The sequence below is a fragment of the Hyla sarda genome, unplaced genomic scaffold, assembly GCF_029499605.1.
Source record: "Hyla sarda isolate aHylSar1 unplaced genomic scaffold, aHylSar1.hap1 scaffold_2648, whole genome shotgun sequence".
Classification (NCBI taxonomy): Eukaryota; Metazoa; Chordata; class Amphibia; order Anura; family Hylidae; genus Hyla; species Hyla sarda.
In genome coordinates this window covers 22,736-34,240 of record NW_026609340.1, presented here as the reverse complement: position 1 = coordinate 34,240, position 11,505 = coordinate 22,736, and the positions used below count along the sequence as shown (strand labels likewise).

The following is an 11,505-nucleotide window of genomic DNA, read 5'->3' as shown; positions in this document are numbered from 1 at the left end:
GTGCGCGTATATATATTATATATATATATATATATATATATATATATATTTCTCCGCCGAAATCACTTTTAAACCCATTTCCACCTTTTTTTCCCTTCTCTTCCTCTTACTTTTTTTTCACGTTTTTTTACGTTTTTCTCCTTTTCGCCTCTTTTCTGGCGTATTATTCTTCTTTTCTTCTTTTTTTTCGTCTAATGCATACCCCATCAGTGCAGCAATGCTTATTCAATACCGCCAGCAGATGGAGACACTGGGGGATAATTTTCTAAGGATTTATACTGATTTTTCCTGTCTGAATTTGTCGCACAGAAAGTTGCAGGCCAAATATGTGTGACATTTCTGCGACTTTAGCTTCTAGAGCAATTTTACAACATTATACATAGGTGCTGAATACATAAAAAGCGACTGTTCAGCGACAGACAAGTCGCATCGGCTGAAAGTAGGCCAGAATGTCAGTCCATGTTGGAGCAGGTTTAGATACAGTCTAAAGTATAGATCTCAAAGTCTGTGCACAGAATTTAGCAAGGGCCTCGCACCTTCTGATGCATCAGGTAGGTGCACAATAGCATAGCCTAACCCTCTGTACTTTGGTCTATATTGATGCGGGACATAGACAGCAGCTGATGACCAATCCATTAGTGCAATGGATGGCTGGAAGCATTTGTCTTTGCCTTTGCAATACCACAGAAGCAATGCATGGTCAATGTACAGCAATGACACACCTGTGTGAACAGCCAGGAGACCCCCCCCCCCCCCCCCCATGTTATGTTACATAGTTACATAGTTAGTACGGTCGAAAAAAGACATATGTCCATCAAGTTCAACCAGGGAATTAAGGGGTAGGGGTGTGGCGCGATATTGGGGAAGGGATGAGATTTTATATTTCTTCATAAGCATTAATCTTATTTTGTCAATTAGGAACATTCAGCACCCACCCGCTATCAAGGCAGCTGCCTATCATGTCATGCCCTACCTGCACAGGTGTGCTGGCTACTCAAATGATCCAATTAAGGAGGCCATTTAGTCAGCAGCAGCAGAAGTCCTGTGCCTGGACGCTCCAACAGCGGCCAGACACAAGCAGAAGCAGCAGAAGCAGCAGCAGCAGCACCACCTTTTGTTTTTTGGCTGCAGCAGCAAGCCCACAGGGCTGGCTAGCTGGCTAGCCAGCAAGCAGGTAGCAATGAAAGTAGGAATCTTTCTTTTTAACCCTGTAAGGGGGTGGTGCACTGTACCCGAAGATACTGCCATATCGGGTCAATGCATAGGGCGACGGAAGCAAGCTTCGAAATCGGCCCCCGTTCTCAAAAATCCATTTAATATATGGTCCCCAGATAGGGGACGTATCAGATATTAAACTGATAAGAACAGATACTACACTTGATCTTAGCCAAAAGGCCGAGAAGCGATAACCGTGAAAGGGGCGGGCCCAACAAGGTCCCCTTCATGGGCACTATCACTGCTTGCTGTCAGGGAGGCTGCCAGACAATTTTCCATGCACACTCTGGGCTGGGGGGCAGTCAACCACCAGTACACACAGCAGAACCTAAACCCATACCATTATTGCTAAGCAGCAAGACAGGGGCCCATTGCACTCCCACGGGGCCTTTTTAAATGCAATCCATAACCCGGATTTGCCAGGAACCCTTCTTACTCCTCCTACTTGCATGTGACACTGGGCTTAGGATCTGCATAGGAAACACACACACAAGCACACACCTACCTTTGTTGCCTGCAGATGCCTCCTTGGCTGTCCCCAAACGGTATCAAACCAACACCCACGGGAAGCTGTAAGCATAGAGGACATGCCTGCACCCCATTGGACTTACCTGTGTGGGTTAAATCCGGGTTATTTGACAACCTATGGCGGTGATGGTTCTGCTCAGGCAGAGCAGTGCTGATGCTCCTCATAAAGCTGTCGCTGCTGTGAAGGTTCTAGGTGACATCACAAATCCCTATGGTTACATACACAACAAAGCTGGGTTGTTGTTGTTTACACTCTGCAAGGCCTGTGGAAGTGAGTGACATCATAGCACTGTAGTTCTGAGGGTTCTAGATGGATGCAACAATCTCCTGTTGCTTCTATGAAGGCCATAATAGACGACATCACCAAACAGCTCCATAGTCACATACACAGCAAAGGAGAGATGTTGTTTACACCTAGTGATGTCAGTGGTATTGAGTGACATCACAGCACAGTGCTAAGGCTCCTGGGCCTGGACACAGCAGCGGCTGCAATATCTCAACGGAGAATACGTTTATATATATGTGTGTGTGTGCGCGTATATATATATATATATATATATATATATATATATATATATATATTTCTCCGCCGAAATCACTTTTAAACCCATTTCCACCTTTTTTTCCCTTCTCTTCCTCTTACTTTTTTTTCACGTTTTTTTACGTTTTTCTCCTTTTCGCCTCTTTTCTGGGCGTATTATTCTTCTTTTTCTTCTTTTTTTTCGTCTAATGCATACCCCATCAGTGCAGCAATGCTTATTCAATACCGCCAGCAGATGGAGACACTGGGGGATAATTTTCTAAGGATTTATACTGATTTTTCCTGTCTGAATTTGTCGCACAGAAAGTTGCAGGCCAAATATGTGTGACATTTCTGCGACTTTAGCTTCTAGAGCATTTTTACAACATTATACATAGGTGCTGAATACATAAAAAGCGACTGTTCAGCGACAGACAAGTCGCATCGGCTGAAAGTAGGCCAGAATGTCAGTCCATGTTGGAGCAGGTTTAGATACAGTCTAAAGTATAGATCTCAAAGTCTGTGCACAGAATTTAGCAAGGGCCTCGCACCTTCTGATGCATCAGGTAGGTGCACAATAGCATAGCCTAACCCTCTGTACTTTGGTCTATATTGATGCGGGACATAGACAGCCAGCTGATGACCAATCCATTAGTGCAATGGATGGCTGGAAGCATTTGTCTTTGCCTTTGCAATACCACAGAAGCAATGCATGGTCAATGTACAGCAATGACACACCTGTGTGAACAGCCAGGAGACCCCCCCCCCCATGTTATGTTACATAGTTACATAGTTAGTACGGTCGAAAAAAGACATATGTCCATCAAGTTCAACCAGGGAATTAAGGGGTAGGGGTGTGGCGCGATATTGGGGAAGGGATGAGATTTTATATTTCTTCATAAGCATTAATCTTATTTTGTCAATTAGGAACATTCAGCACCCACCCGCTATCAAGGCAGCTGCCTATCATGTCATGCCCTACCTGCACAGGTGTGCTGGCTACTCAAATGATCCAATTAAGGAGGCCATTTAGTCAGCAGCAGCAGAAGTCCTGTGCCTGGACGCTCCAACAGCGGCCAGACACAAGCAGAAGCAGCAGAAGCAGCAGCAGCAGCAGCACCACCTTTTGTTTTTTGGCTGCAGCAGCAAGGCCCACAGGGCTGGCTAGCTGGCTAGCCAGCAAGCAGGTAGCAATGAAAGTAGGAATCTTTCTTTTTAACCCTGTAAGGGGGTGGTGCACTGTACCCGAAGATACTGCCATATCGGGTCAATGCATAGGGCGACGGAAGCAAGCTTCGAAATCGGCCCCCGTTCTCAAAAATCCATTTAATATATGGTCCCCAGATAGGGGACGTATCAGATATTAAACTGATAAGAACAGATACTACACTTGATCTTAGCCAAAAGGCCGAGAAGCGATAACCGTGAAAGGGGCGGGCCCAACAAGGTCCCCTTCATGGGCACTATCACTGCTTGCTGTCAGGGAGGCTGCCAGACAATTTTCCATGCACACTCTGGGCTGGGGGGCAGTCAACCACCAGTACACACAGCAGAACCTAAACCCATACCATTATTGCTAAGCAGCAAGACAGGGGCCCATTGCACTCCCACGGGGCCTTTTTAAATGCAATCCATAACCCGGATTTGCCAGGAACCCTTCTTACTCCTCCTACTTGCATGTGACACTGGGCTTAGGATCTGCATAGGAAACACACACACAAGCACACACCTACCTTTGTTGCCTGCAGATGCCTCCTTGGCTGTCCCCAAACGGTATCAAACCAACACCCACGGGAAGCTGTAAGCATAGAGGACATGCCTGCACCCCATTGGACTTACCTGTGTGGGTTAAATCCGGGTTATTTGACAACCTATGGCGGTGATGGTTCTGCTCAGGCAGAGCAGTGCTGATGCTCCTCATAAAGCTGTCGCTGCTGTGAAGGTTCTAGGTGACATCACAAATCCCTATGGTTACATACACAACAAAGCTGGGTTGTTGTTGTTTACACTCTGCAAGGCCTGTGGAAGTGAGTGACATCATAGCACTGTAGTTCTGAGGGTTCTAGATGGATGCAACAATCTCCTGTTGCTTCTATGAAGGCCATAATAGAGGACATCACCAAACAGCTCCATAGTCACATACACAGCAAAGGAGAGATGTTGTTTACACCTAGTGATGTCAGTGGTATTGAGTGACATCACAGCACAGTGCTAAGGCTCCTGGGCCTGGACACAGCAGCGGCTGCAATATCTCAACGGAGAATACGTTTATATATATGTGTGTGTGTGCGCGTATATATATATATATATATATATATATATATATATATATTTCTCCGCCGAAATCACTTTTAAACCCATTTCCACCTTTTTTTCCCTTCTCTTCCTCTTACTTTTTTTTCACGTTTTTTTACGTTTTTCTCCTTTTCGCCTCTTTTCTGGGCGTATTATTCTTCTTTTTCTTCTTTTTTTTCGTCTAATGCATACCCCATCAGTGCAGCAATGCTTATTCAATACCGCCAGCAGATGGAGACACTGGGGGATAATTTTCTAAGGATTTATACTGATTTTTCCTGTCTGAATTTGTCGCACAGAAAGTTGCAGGCCAAATATGTGTGACATTTCTGCGACTTTAGCTTCTAGAGCATTTTTACAACATTATACATAGGTGCTGAATACATAAAAAGCGACTGTTCAGCGACAGACAAGTCGCATCGGCTGAAAGTAGGCCAGAATGTCAGTCCATGTTGGAGCAGGTTTAGATACAGTCTAAAGTATAGATCTCAAAGTCTGTGCACAGAATTTAGCAAGGGCCTCGCACCTTCTGATGCATCAGGTAGGTGCACAATAGCATAGCCTAACCCTCTGTACTTTGGTCTATATTGATGCGGGACATAGACAGCCAGCTGATGACCAATCCATTAGTGCAATGGATGGCTGGAAGCATTTGTCTTTGCCTTTGCAATACCACAGAAGCAATGCATGGTCAATGTACAGCAATGACACACCTGTGTGAACAGCCAGGAGACCCCCCCCCCCCCCCCCCCCATGTTATGTTACATAGTTACATAGTTAGTACGGTCGAAAAAAGACATATGTCCATCAAGTTCAACCAGGGAATTAAGGGGTAGGGGTGTGGCGCGATATTGGGGAAGGGATGAGATTTTATATTTCTTCATAAGCATTAATCTTATTTTGTCAATTAGGAACATTCAGCACCCACCCGCTATCAAGGCAGCTGCCTATCATGTCATGCCCTACCTGCACAGGTGTGCTGGCTACTCAAATGATCCAATTAAGGAGGCCATTTAGTCAGCAGCAGCAGAAGTCCTGTGCCTGGACGCTCCAACAGCGGCCAGACACAAGCAGAAGCAGCAGAAGCAGCAGCAGCAGCACCACCTTTTGTTTTTTGGCTGCAGCAGCAAGGCCCACAGGGCTGGCTAGCTGGCTAGCCAGCAAGCAGGTAGCAATGAAAGTAGGAATCTTTCTTTTTAACCCTGTAAGGGGGTGGTGCACTGTACCCGAAGATACTGCCATATCGGGTCAATGCATAGGGCGACGGAAGCAAGCTTCGAAATCGGCCCCCGTTCTCAAAAATCCATTTAATATATGGTCCCCAGATAGGGGACGTATCAGATATTAAACTGATAAGAACAGATACTACACTTGATCTTAGCCAAAAGGCCGAGAAGCGATAACCGTGAAAGGGGCGGGCCCAACAAGGTCCCCTTCATGGGCACTATCACTGCTTGCTGTCAGGGAGGCTGCCAGACAATTTTCCATGCACACTCTGGGCTGGGGGGCAGTCAACCACCAGTACACACAGCAGAACCTAAACCCATACCATTATTGCTAAGCAGCAAGACAGGGGCCCATTGCACTCCCACGGGGCCTTTTTAAATGCAATCCATAACCCGGATTTGCCAGGAACCCTTCTTACTCCTCCTACTTGCATGTGACACTGGGCTTAGGATCTGCATAGGAAACACACACACAAGCACACACCTACCTTTGTTGCCTGCAGATGCCTCCTTGGCTGTCCCCAAACGGTATCAAACCAACACCCACGGGAAGCTGTAAGCATAGAGGACATGCCTGCACCCCATTGGACTTACCTGTGTGGGTTAAATCCGGGTTATTTGACAACCTATGGCGGTGATGGTTCTGCTCAGGCAGAGCAGTGCTGATGCTCCTCATAAAGCTGTCGCTGCTGTGAAGGTTCTAGGTGACATCACAAATCCCTATGGTTACATACACAACAAAGCTGGGTTGTTGTTGTTTACACTCTGCAAGGCCTGTGGAAGTGAGTGACATCATAGCACTGTAGTTCTGAGGGTTCTAGATGGATGCAACAATCTCCTGTTGCTTCTATGAAGGCCGTAATAGACGACATCACCAAACAGCTCCATAGTCACATACACAGCAAAGGAGAGATGTTGTTTACACCTAGTGATGTCAGTGGTATTGAGTGACATCACAGCACAGTGCTAAGGCTCCTGGGCCTGGACACAGCAGCGGCTGCAATATCTCAACGGAGAATACGTTTATATATATGTGTGTGTGTGCGCGTATATATATATATATATATATATATATATATATATATATATATATTTCTCCGCCGAAATCACTTTTAAACCCATTTCCACCTTTTTTTCCCTTCTCTTCCTCTTACTTTTTTTTCACGTTTTTTTACGTTTTTCTCCTTTTCGCCTCTTTTCTGGGCGTATTATTCTTCTTTTTCTTCTTTTTTTTCGTCTAATGCATACCCCATCAGTGCAGCAATGCTTATTCAATACCGCCAGCAGATGGAGACACTGGGGGATAATTTTCTAAGGATTTATACTGATTTTTCCTGTCTGAATTTGTCGCACAGAAAGTTGCAGGCCAAATATGTGTGACATTTCTGCGACTTTAGCTTCTAGAGCATTTTTACAACATTATACATAGGTGCTGAATACATAAAAAGCGACTGTTCAGCGACAGACAAGTCGCATCGGCTGAAAGTAGGCCAGAATGTCAGTCCATGTTGGAGCAGGTTTAGATACAGTCTAAAGTATAGATCTCAAAGTCTGTGCACAGAATTTAGCAAGGGCCTCGCACCTTCTGATGCATCAGGTAGGTGCACAATAGCATAGCCTAACCCTCTGTACTTTGGTCTATATTGATGCGGGACATAGACAGCCAGCTGATGACCAATCCATTAGTGCAATGGATGGCTGGAAGCATTTGTCTTTGCCTTTGCAATACCACAGAAGCAATGCATGGTCAATGTACAGCAATGACACACCTGTGTGAACAGCCAGGAGACCCCCCCCCCCATGTTATGTTACATAGTTACATAGTTAGTACGGTCGAAAAAAGACATATGTCCATCAAGTTCAACCAGGGAATTAAGGGGTAGGGGTGTGGCGCGATATTGGGGAAGGGATGAGATTTTATATTTCTTCATAAGCATTAATCTTATTTTGTCAATTAGGAACATTCAGCACCCACCCGCTATCAAGGCAGCTGCCTATCATGTCATGCCCTACCTGCACAGGTGTGCTGGCTACTCAAATGATCCAATTAAGGAGGCCATTTAGTCAGCAGCAGCAGAAGTCCTGTGCCTGGACGCTCCAACAGCGGCCAGACACAAGCAGAAGCAGCAGAAGCAGCAGCAGCAGCAGCACCACCTTTTGTTTTTTGGCTGCAGCAGCAAGGCCCACAGGGCTGGCTAGCTGGCTAGCCAGCAAGCAGGTAGCAATGAAAGTAGGAATCTTTCTTTTTAACCCTGTAAGGGGGTGGTGCACTGTACCCGAAGATACTGCCATATCGGGTCAATGCATAGGGCGACGGAAGCAAGCTTCGAAATCGGCCCCCGTTCTCAAAAATCCATTTAATATATGGTCCCCAGATAGGGGACGTATCAGATATTAAACTGATAAGAACAGATACTACACTTGATCTTAGCCAAAAGGCCGAGAAGCGATAACCGTGAAAGGGGCGGGCCCAACAAGGTCCCCTTCATGGGCACTATCACTGCTTGCTGTCAGGGAGGCTGCCAGACAATTTTCCATGCACACTCTGGGCTGGGGGGCAGTCAACCACCAGTACACACAGCAGAACCTAAACCCATACCATTATTGCTAAGCAGCAAGACAGGGGCCCATTGCACTCCCACGGGGCCTTTTTAAATGCAATCCATAACCCGGATTTGCCAGGAACCCTTCTTACTCCTCCTACTTGCATGTGACACTGGGCTTAGGATCTGCATAGGAAACACACACACAAGCACACACCTACCTTTGTTGCCTGCAGATGCCTCCTTGGCTGTCCCCAAACGGTATCAAACCAACACCCACGGGAAGCTGTAAGCATAGAGGACATGCCTGCACCCCATTGGACTTACCTGTGTGGGTTAAATCCGGGTTATTTGACAACCTATGGCGGTGATGGTTCTGCTCAGGCAGAGCAGTGCTGATGCTCCTCATAAAGCTGTCGCTGCTGTGAAGGTTCTAGGTGACATCACAAATCCCTATGGTTACATACACAACAAAGCTGGGTTGTTGTTGTTTACACTCTGCAAGGCCTGTGGAAGTGAGTGACATCATAGCACTGTAGTTCTGAGGGTTCTAGATGGATGCAACAATCTCCTGTTGCTTCTATGAAGGCCGTAATAGACGACATCACCAAACAGCTCCATAGTCACATACACAGCAAAGGAGAGATGTTGTTTACACCTAGTGATGTCAGTGGTATTGAGTGACATCACAGCACAGTGCTAAGGCTCCTGGGCCTGGACACAGCAGCGGCTGCAATATCTCAACGGAGAATACGTTTATATATATGTGTGTGTGTGCGCGTATATATATATATATATATATATATATATATATATATATATATATTTCTCCGCCGAAATCACTTTTAAACCCATTTCCACCTTTTTTTCCCTTCTCTTCCTCTTACTTTTTTTTCACGTTTTTTTACGTTTTTCTCCTTTTCGCCTCTTTTCTGGGCGTATTATTCTTCTTTTTCTTCTTTTTTTTCGTCTAATGCATACCCCATCAGTGCAGCAATGCTTATTCAATACCGCCAGCAGATGGAGACACTGGGGGATAATTTTCTAAGGATTTATACTGATTTTTCCTGTCTGAATTTGTCGCACAGAAAGTTGCAGGCCAAATATGTGTGACATTTCTGCGACTTTAGCTTCTAGAGCATTTTTACAACATTATACATAGGTGCTGAATACATAAAAAGCGACTGTTCAGCGACAGACAAGTCGCATCGGCTGAAAGTAGGCCAGAATGTCAGTCCATGTTGGAGCAGGTTTAGATACAGTCTAAAGTATAGATCTCAAAGTCTGTGCACAGAATTTAGCAAGGGCCTCGCACCTTCTGATGCATCAGGTAGGTGCACAATAGCATAGCCTAACCCTCTGTACTTTGGTCTATATTGATGCGGGACATAGACAGCCAGCTGATGACCAATCCATTAGTGCAATGGATGGCTGGAAGCATTTGTCTTTGCCTTTGCAATACCACAGAAGCAATGCATGGTCAATGTACAGCAATGACACACCTGTGTGAACAGCCAGGAGACCCCCCCCCCCCCCCCCCCCCATGTTATGTTACATAGTTACATAGTTAGTACGGTCGAAAAAAGACATATGTCCATCAAGTTCAACCAGGGAATTAAGGGGTAGGGGTGTGGCGCGATATTGGGGAAGGGATGAGATTTTATATTTCTTCATAAGCATTAATCTTATTTTGTCAATTAGGAACATTCAGCACCCACCCGCTATCAAGGCAGCTGCCTATCATGTCATGCCCTACCTGCACAGGTGTGCTGGCTACTCAAATGATCCAATTAAGGAGGCCATTTAGTCAGCAGCAGCAGAAGTCCTGTGCCTGGACGCTCCAACAGCGGCCAGACACAAGCAGAAGCAGCAGAAGCAGCAGCAGCAGCACCACCTTTTGTTTTTTGGCTGCAGCAGCAAGGCCCACAGGGCTGGCTAGCTGGCTAGCCAGCAAGCAGGTAGCAATGAAAGTAGGAATCTTTCTTTTTAACCCTGTAAGGGGGTGGTGCACTGTACCCGAAGATACTGCCATATCGGGTCAATGCATAGGGCGACGGAAGCAAGCTTCGAAATCGGCCCCCGTTCTCAAAAATCCATTTAATATATGGTCCCCAGATAGGGGACGTATCAGATATTAAACTGATAAGAACAGATACTACACTTGATCTTAGCCAAAAGGCCGAGAAGCGATAACCGTGAAAGGGGCGGGCCCAACAAGGTCCCCTTCATGGGCACTATCACTGCTTGCTGTCAGGGAGGCTGCCAGACAATTTTCCATGCACACTCTGGGCTGGGGGGCAGTCAACCACCAGTACACACAGCAGAACCTAAACCCATACCATTATTGCTAAGCAGCAAGACAGGGGCCCATTGCACTCCCACGGGGCCTTTTTAAATGCAATCCATAACCCGGATTTGCCAGGAACCCTTCTTACTCCTCCTACTTGCATGTGACACTGGGCTTAGGATCTGCATAGGAAACACACACACAAGCACACACCTACCATTGTTGCCTGCAGATGCCTCCTTGGCTGTCCCCAAACGGTATCAAACCAACACCCACGGGAAGCTGTAAGCATAGAGGACATGCCTGCACCCCATTGGACTTACCTGTGTGGGTTAAATCCGGGTTATTTGACAACCTATGGCGGTGATGGTTCTGCTCAGGCAGAGCAGTGCTGATGCTCCTCATAAAGCTGTCGCTGCTGTGAAGGTTCTAGGTGACATCACAAATCCCTATGGTTACATACACAACAAAGCTGGGTTGTTGTTGTTTACACTCTGCAAGGCCTGTGGAAGTGAGTGACATCATAGCACTGTAGTTCTGAGGGTTCTAGATGGATGCAACAATCTCCTGTTGCTTCTATGAAGGCCGTAATAGACGACATCACCAAACAGCTCCATAGTCACATACACAGCAAAGGAGAGATGTTGTTTACACCTAGTGATGTCAGTGGTATTGAGTGACATCACAGCACAGTGCTAAGGCTCCTGGGCCTGGACACAGCAGCGGCTGCAATATCTCAACGGAGAATACGTTTATATATATGTGTGTGTGTGCGCGTATATATATATATATATATATATATATATATATATATATATATTTCTCCGCCGAAATCACTTTTAAACCCATTTCCACCTTTTTTTCCCTTCTCTTCCTCTTACTTTTTTTTCA

At 45.9% G+C, this 11,505-nt stretch overlaps 5 non-coding genes across 5 annotated transcripts; all 5 read right to left on the bottom strand.

The window, feature by feature from the left end:
* Window positions 1-1,216: 1,216 nt before the first annotated feature.
* On the bottom strand, window positions 1,217-1,407 carry LOC130324427 (U2 spliceosomal RNA). The gene has a single exon (XR_008869428.1). It is a non-coding gene; the product is annotated as a U2 spliceosomal RNA (small nuclear RNA).
* A 2,085-nt stretch (window positions 1,408-3,492) lies between these two features.
* LOC130324426 (U2 spliceosomal RNA) lies at window positions 3,493-3,683 on the bottom strand. The gene has a single exon (XR_008869427.1). It is a non-coding gene; the product is annotated as a U2 spliceosomal RNA (small nuclear RNA).
* A 2,085-nt stretch (window positions 3,684-5,768) lies between these two features.
* Window positions 5,769-5,959, bottom strand: LOC130324424 (U2 spliceosomal RNA). Its single transcript, XR_008869426.1, has one exon. It is a non-coding gene; the product is annotated as a U2 spliceosomal RNA (small nuclear RNA).
* Window positions 5,960-8,044: 2,085 nt separating this feature from the next.
* On the bottom strand, window positions 8,045-8,235 carry LOC130324423 (U2 spliceosomal RNA). Its single transcript, XR_008869425.1, has one exon. It is a non-coding gene; the product is annotated as a U2 spliceosomal RNA (small nuclear RNA).
* Window positions 8,236-10,327: 2,092 nt separating this feature from the next.
* LOC130324422 (U2 spliceosomal RNA) lies at window positions 10,328-10,518 on the bottom strand. The gene has a single exon (XR_008869424.1). It is a non-coding gene; the product is annotated as a U2 spliceosomal RNA (small nuclear RNA).
* Window positions 10,519-11,505: the final 987 nt, after the last annotated feature.